Source organism: Solanum stenotomum, chromosome 10, assembly GCF_019186545.1.
Source record: "Solanum stenotomum isolate F172 chromosome 10, ASM1918654v1, whole genome shotgun sequence".
Lineage (NCBI taxonomy): Eukaryota > Viridiplantae > Streptophyta > Magnoliopsida > Solanales > Solanaceae > Solanum > Solanum stenotomum.
Genome location: NC_064291.1, coordinates 26,407,924 through 26,415,574, shown reverse-complemented (window position 1 = coordinate 26,415,574; position 7,651 = coordinate 26,407,924). Strand labels below are relative to the sequence as shown.

Genomic DNA, 7,651 nt, shown 5'->3' with positions numbered 1-7,651 from the left:
GGAGCACCGCTTGACCATCCTCCTCCGCGTGGCTAATACGATTTCCTATCAAGGTTATTGGTGAGTCCTCCATTCCGGGGACGTTGCTCATGATCTTTTGCTATGTATAAGACTTTTTCTTTTTAGTTATGTTTTGACTATGAGGGTGAGCCCGGTAGTTTGTCTTGGCCCCCGCTAAGTACTCATGTTTAGAGGTGGTGTTGGACAAGTTGTGTATTATGCTTGAGCTTGACTCATCTATGGTATTTATGTATCATTTCTTTTTTTTTTCTTGCTCCTTTAGTCCCGATTTCCCCCTTTGATTATGCTTATTGCTTATGGTCATTTTAATTGCTTCCGCGACCAAGGATGTGTAATGATACGCTATGAGGCTTGTTTGGGGTTCCTTCGGGTTCCCCATTCGCCGGTCACGTCTACGCCCTAGGCTTGGGTCGTGACAAATTAAGATCGGAGAAATGGTAAAGAACGACATAAAATTGGGTAAAATTGTAAGCCAGACAGCCATTAGAGCTACCACGCAAGCAATACAAAGCGGGTCAGGTAATTTTGTAAATTGAAAAAAGAAGGAGGAAGGGTCCATGATGACGTCTGGATCGAGAAGTGTTCAAATGGGCATGAACCACCCTTATGTTCAAGTCCAACAAGAACAATCTAATTCTCCTCAACATTATTACCCATCCAATATGCAGTTCTCAACACTCAAGCATATGTCCGACCTGCTCAGCGCCAACAATGGCAGGCACCTGCTCCACAAGATTCTCACCCCCAACAGCAAAATTTTCAGGCACCCCATAATTCACGTCCTCGGATGGATTATACAAGAGAACAAGGTCGGAAAGAAAACTTTACCCCAATTGGAGAGTCATATACGAGTTTATTGTGGAAATTAGTACAATTGAGATTGGTTGAATCTATCAATCCCTATTTGTCAATCCGAATGCAAGAGGCTTTGATCCAACTATTATATGTGAGTATTACGCTAACACTCCAGGTCATAGCACAAAGAATTGTTGGACTCTAAAAAGAGTCATTGAGAAGTTAATTGAGGATAAGGTAATTGAGATACACAATGAGGAGGCACCAAATGTCACCAATAACCCACTCCCTGCTCACAATAAGGAGCATGTTGTGGGGATGATAGACATTTATGAAAATTGTGAGCAAACATGTAGAACAAAAATGGAAAGCAGGGATTCAAAAGAAGAGTCGAGTATGGGTTTAGAACCCATACAAAAGGCACCGATAATTATGAATGGTGCAAGTTCAAATTTTAGAGACTCGAGAAAACTAGTGTTGTATGTCCCTGGAGCTGTAAAAAGAAGAGAAGTACCGTTGAATGGACCAAAATTATACATTCCTGGTAAGCTTCGAACATTTGGTCAAAATCAAGAAAGTGTGAAAAGGCCAGTTGTGATACAAATTGCAACACAACTTCCGATGACAAACACCAAGATCGTTCCATGGAACTACAACAAAGTCGTTGTTACCCACAAGGGAAAGGAGATTATTGAAGAAACAAATGAAACAAGAGGATTAACTCGTTCTAGGAGGTGTTATGCTCCAGAAGAATTAAGAAGAGACAAACAAGACAAAGAAAATCAGTTGCCGGTTAACAACCTGTCACTGAGGAGGAGGCTGAAGAGTTCCTGAAAAAGATGAAAGCTCAAGATTATTCTGTTATTGATCAGTTGAGGAAAACATCCGCTCTGATATCCTTGTTGTCATTACTCATACATTCTAAAGAGCATCGTGAAGTTTTGACCAAAATCTTGAATGAGGCACATATCTCAGAAAGTATCACAGTGGGTCACTTGGAAAAGATTGCCAACCGAATATTTGAGGTAAATAAAATCACTTTCACTGATGATGAATGCCTTTGGAAGGATCTGGGCATAATAAGGTGCTACATTTAACCGTGAAATGTGAAGAACACTATGTGAAGAGGGTCATGGTCGATGGAGGATCGGGTGTAGATATATGCCCTCTTTCTACTCTACAAAGGTTGAAAATCAACACGGATAGAATTTGTACTAACAATGTCTGTGTGCGTGCATTTGATGGCGCAAAACGGGACACTCATGGTGAAATATACTTAACTGTTACAATTGGACCAGTGGAGTTCGGAATCACTTTCCAAGTAATAGACATGGACACTTTTTACAATCTACTTTTGGGTAGGCCATGGATCCACCTGGCTAGAGCTGTGCCGTCTACTCTGCACCAAGTGGTCAAGTTTGAGCATGATAAGCTGGAAATCATTGTCCATGGTGAAGATGATCTCCCAATCACCCGAGATTCTTCAATACCATGCATTGAGGCCAAAAAAGGTTGTGAATCCCTCAACTATCAGGCTTTTGAGATTATAACAGTCAATCAGTTTTCGGAAGGAAAGCCTATACCACAACCTCATCTATCATCTGCTTCAGTCATGGTGGTGTCCCAGATGGTGTAGAACGGCTATGAACCTGGAAAGGGACTAGGGCTGTCTTTGCAAGGAATTGTGGATCCCATCAATCCAATGGGTAATCAAGAGACATTCGGTTTGGGTTTCAATCCAACTAGATTTGACAGAAAATGGGCAAAAGATCGTAAAAGAAATGTTTGGAATTTGTTGAAGCCAATCCCTCATATTGCTCAATCTTTCATTAAATTTCGAGGTGAACCGAGTCCAGACTTTCCTCTCCAGAATGATGTGGATGAAATGTGTCAAGGTATCAAGGAAATGTTTTATGATGTAAACATGACTCAGATGGGTGAAGGCACTAGTCATATGGATGTGCAGTTCGTCAGCCCGAATGTCCAGCTCAACAACTGGGAAGCCACTCCTCTCCCTACAAGGAAGGAGTCTTGGTAGTGTATTTTGCTGCTTTTAATTTATTTATTTGGATTATTCTCAAGGTTGTAATTCAAAGCTTCTAGTTGTCTCACTTTGGTGTTAACCCTTCTATCATTTCCTATTTAACGCAATGAAGTTCTAGTTTCACAATCATATTCAATCATCTTCTCTGTTCTTACTCTTTCTAATATATGTCCTCTTATTTTTCATTTCAGTTACGTTAATGTCGACTTTAATAATATGACATGCATGCAGAGTTTACAGTTAGATCCTAAAAAGTTGTCTGATCTCGAAACAATGAATCCAAAGTTTGACGAATATGATGAAGATGAAGCTTACGAAGAAATAAAAAAAGGATTGGATCAATTTGAAAATAAGCCTAAACCTAATTTAAGTGAAACTGAGGCAGTTAATTTAGGAACTCCTAAAGAAGTGAGAGAAATAAAGATAAGTATTCATGTTGATCAAAACATTCGAGATGACAGAAGTCAAGTTTTATTTGAATACAAAGATGTCTTCGCTTGGTCCTACGATGACATGCCGGGTTTAAGTGCTGATTTAATAGTTCACAAACTTCCAATACATCTTGATTTTCCACCTGTCCAGCAAAAGCAGAGAAAGTTTAAGACAGACATGAGCGATAAAATTAAAGAGGAAATCATGAAGCAACTGACTGCAAATGTGATCAAAGTTGTCTAATACACTATCTGGTTGGCTAATGTTGTGCCAGTGCCAGAGAAAGATGGAAAGATCAGAGTTTGTGTTGATTAGAGATATCTAAACAATGCAAGTCTAAAGGACAATTTTCCATTACCCAACATTCACATCCTGGCTGATAATTGTGCCAAACATGAGATTCAATCTTTTGTGGACTGTTACACCGGATATCACCAAATTCTCATGAATGAAAAAGGTGCAGAAAAAATTGCTTTCACCACCCATGGGGTACATATTGTTATAGAGTCATGTCATTTGGTCTGAAGAATGCAGGAACAACCTACATGAGAGCTATGACTACCATATTCCATGACATGATGCATAAAGAAGTTGAGGTATATGTCGATGATGTCATTATTAAATCTAGAACGCAGGCCGACCATGTGCGTGATCTAAGAAAATTCTTCGAAAGATTGAGAAAGTACAACCTTAAGCTTAATCCAGCTAAATGTGCATTTGGAGTTCCATCTGGAAAACTTTTGGGTTTTATAGTTAGTCGAAGAGGCATTGAATTGGACCCCTCTAAGATAAAGTCCATTCGAGAATTGCCACCTCCAAAAACCAAAACTGAAGTCATGAGTTTTCTGGGAAGGTTAAACTATATCAGCAGGTTTATTGCTCAACTCACCGCCACATGTGAGCCGATATTCAAGTTGTTGAAAAAGGACGCTACTATCAAATGGACAAGTGAGTGTCAGGAGGCTTTTGACAAAATTAAGGAATATTTAGCAAATCCTCCGGTATTGGTCCTACCAGAACCTGGTAGGTCGTTATTCTTATATCTTTTAGTGATAGATAATTCATTTGGTTGCGTTTTAGGACAACATGACATTACGGGAAAAAAAGAACAAGCCATTTATTATTTGAGCAAAAAGTTCACAAGCTATGAGGCAAAGTACACTCTGTTAGAAAAGACTTGTTGCGCTTTGACTTGGGTTGCCCAAAAATTGAAGCACTATCTTTTGTCCTACTTGACCTATCTTATATCTTGAATGGATCCTTTGAAATATATTTTTCAAAAATCCATGCCAACAGGTAGGTTGGCAAAATGGCAGATTTTGCTTACGGAATTTGATATTGTGTATGTCACTCGCACCGCCATGAAATCACAAGCGTTGGCCGATCATTTGGCAGAGAATCTGGTCGATGACGAATACGAGTCCCTAAGGACATACTTCCCTGATAAAGAGATCAAATATATTGAGGAAGAAATTCCTGATGATGGTCACATATGGAAATTATATTTTGATGGGGCTGTCAACAAAAATGGAGTAGGAATTGGGGCAGTTCTTATCTCACCAAACGAATGTCATTATCCTGCCACAGCATGACTTCGATTCTTTTCTACCAATAACATAACAGAATACGAAGCTTGCATCATGGGTTTGAATATGGCAATAAATTTGGATGTGCAGGAGTTGGTGGTTTTAGGGGATTCTGATTTGCTCATTCGACAAGCTCGAGGCGAATGGGAGACTCGAGACATTAAACTCATGCCGTACAAACAATGTTTAGAAAACCTCATCAAAAGATTCAAGTCCATTGAATTCAGATACATTCCTAGGTTTCACAATGAGTTAGCTGATGCTTTGGCCACCCTAGCCTCAATGCTTTCATACCCGGGTAATACCTATATTGACCCGTTGGAAATCTAAGTCAGGGATCAACATAGTTATTGCAATATAATTGAAGTAGAGCCAGACGGTGAGCCCTGGTATCACGACATTAAACGGTTTCTAAAAGCTAAAGAATATCCAATACATGCTGATAGAGATAAAAAAAAGAACTATTAGGTGACTCGCCAATGGGTTCTTCTTGAGTGGCGATATCTTATATAAAAGGACTCCAGATTTGAATCTATTGCGATGTGTGAATATTCAAGAAGCAGAAACAATTATGAATGAGGTGCATTCAGGGGTTTGTGGCCCTTACATGAATGGTTATGTTCTAGCAAAAAAGATTATCCGGGCAAGGTACTATTGGTTGACCATGGAGTGAGATTGCTTCCGATTTGTATGCAGGTGCCATCAGTGCCAGATTCATAGCAACTTGATTCACTCACCCCGTTTAGAGTTGCACCCTATGTCTGTTCCGTGGCCTTTTGTGGCTTGGGGAATGGACGTTATTGGGCCGATTGAGCTGAAAGCATCTAATGGGCATCGGTTTATTTTAGTTGCCATCGAAAACTTTACTAAATGGGTGGAAGCTGTCACATTCAAATCAGTCACCAAGAAAGCAGTGGTGGACTTTGTTCATTCAAACATCATATGTCGTTTCGGCATACCAAAAATCATTATTACAGACAATACAACGAATCTCAACAGCCACCTGATGAAGGAAGTTTGTGAGCAATTTAAAATTGTTCATCGTCATTCAACCCCATATCGACCCAAAGCAAATGGGGCTGTTGAAGCGGCAAATAAAAACATCAAGAAGATTCTTAGGAGAATGGTGCAAGGATCTAGATAGTGGCATGAAAAACTACCCTTTGCTCTCTTGGGATACCACACGACTATTTGTACGTCAATCGGTGCAACTCCTTACTTATTGGTTTACGGAACTGAGGCTGTCATACCCGCAGAAGTTGAAATCCCTTCTCTTCGAATCATTGTCAAAGCAAAAATTGAGGACACGGAATAGGTTAAATCAAGGTTAGAACAATTAGCACTGATAGAAGAAAAACGGTTGACATCAATTTGCTTTGGTCAATTATATCAGCAGAGGATGACTCGAGCTTATAACAAGAAGGTACGCCCAAGAAATTTTGAAGTCGATCAACTTGTTGTGAAACGCATCCTTCCCCATCAAGACAAGGCCAAAGGAAAGTTTGCCCCAAATTGGCACGGCCTTTATGTTATTAAACAAGTGCTATCAAAAGGAGCTTTGCAACTGGCAGATATGGATGAAAAGGCGATCGACATAATTGTTAATGCAAATTCGATCAAAAGATACTACTTTTAACACTTTTTGTTATGACACTCTCGTAATTGACATTCTCAAGATGAGAGGATAAAAATGTATCCTCCTTTATTTCAAACACCACTTGTCTGGTGCAAAAAAAAAAGAATAAGAATAAGAAAAAAAAAGTTTCATTGAACTACGTTCGACCTGATTCCTAAGAGGATACGTAGGCAGCCCTTCATTGGGGTTCGGTCTAATCACTGAATAAAACAATAATCATGTTCTTCAATTCTCCAAGGGCTGAGACATGACATTGTGACCTACGGTGTGTAACAAAAAAAAATAAAAATAAAAAAAATGAAAGAGTCTTATGAGTGAAAACCCTCACGGGCACCATAAGACGATTGTAAGTTGATCAGAGAAAGAGATAAGAATGTCTTATTGGTGGAAAACCATGAAGGGCACCATTGATCAAATGATGACATTCCGTCTTAGCCTGAGCATACAATCAAGAGAGAAGTCAGGCTATAGATTGAAAGGTACAACATTGTTTCATGAGATTCGGACAACTTAGAAGGATCAAACGTTCAGTCCAAATGCATGCCATGATTTATTAAAGTGGTCACGCACTTTCTGATACGATTCTTTTCATTTCTTTTAAACATTTACTTATTTCCTTCTTCTAAAGACATAACTTTTCTTTCATAACCCTTTCATTTGTGTCATTTGTACTTGTGTTCGGTATTCTTTGAGTCTCATTCAGCATAAACTCGCGTCAAGTGAGAAAATCAAACTAAAGTAGCGAAATTGACTACGGTATTTCCAATTGAATGTTGGGAGCATGCACAACATTGACTAGGGCTTTGAACCAATCGAAAAAAAAATATATCAAAAAATTGATACCATGTGAAAATCGATAAAGCAAGAAAGTTACTTTGGAAAGGATGAACCCCACAACGTGCACAAAATAGAAATGGGTCAAAATGTTCATAAGAAGTGTTTCAAGGGAAAATAAGGACTGTCTCTAAAGCGTCTTCAAGCTATTCGCGCAATCGTCAATATGATGATTCTTTCAACCAAGACAGATTCAAAGTCAAACTCCACAAGATATTCAGAGTCACAAACCAACCACCATTTAGAAAAACTAACAAAATATTTTTTGTTTCAAAATAAGTACAAAGAAAAATTGTGTAAGTA

At 39.0% G+C, this 7,651-nt stretch overlaps 1 pseudogene; it reads left to right on the top strand.

Annotated features, from left to right (window-relative positions):
• The first annotated feature begins 4,932 nt into the window (after positions 1-4,932).
• LOC125842852 (uncharacterized) lies at positions 4,933-6,022 on the top strand (annotated as a pseudogene).
• Positions 6,023-7,651: the final 1,629 nt, after the last annotated feature.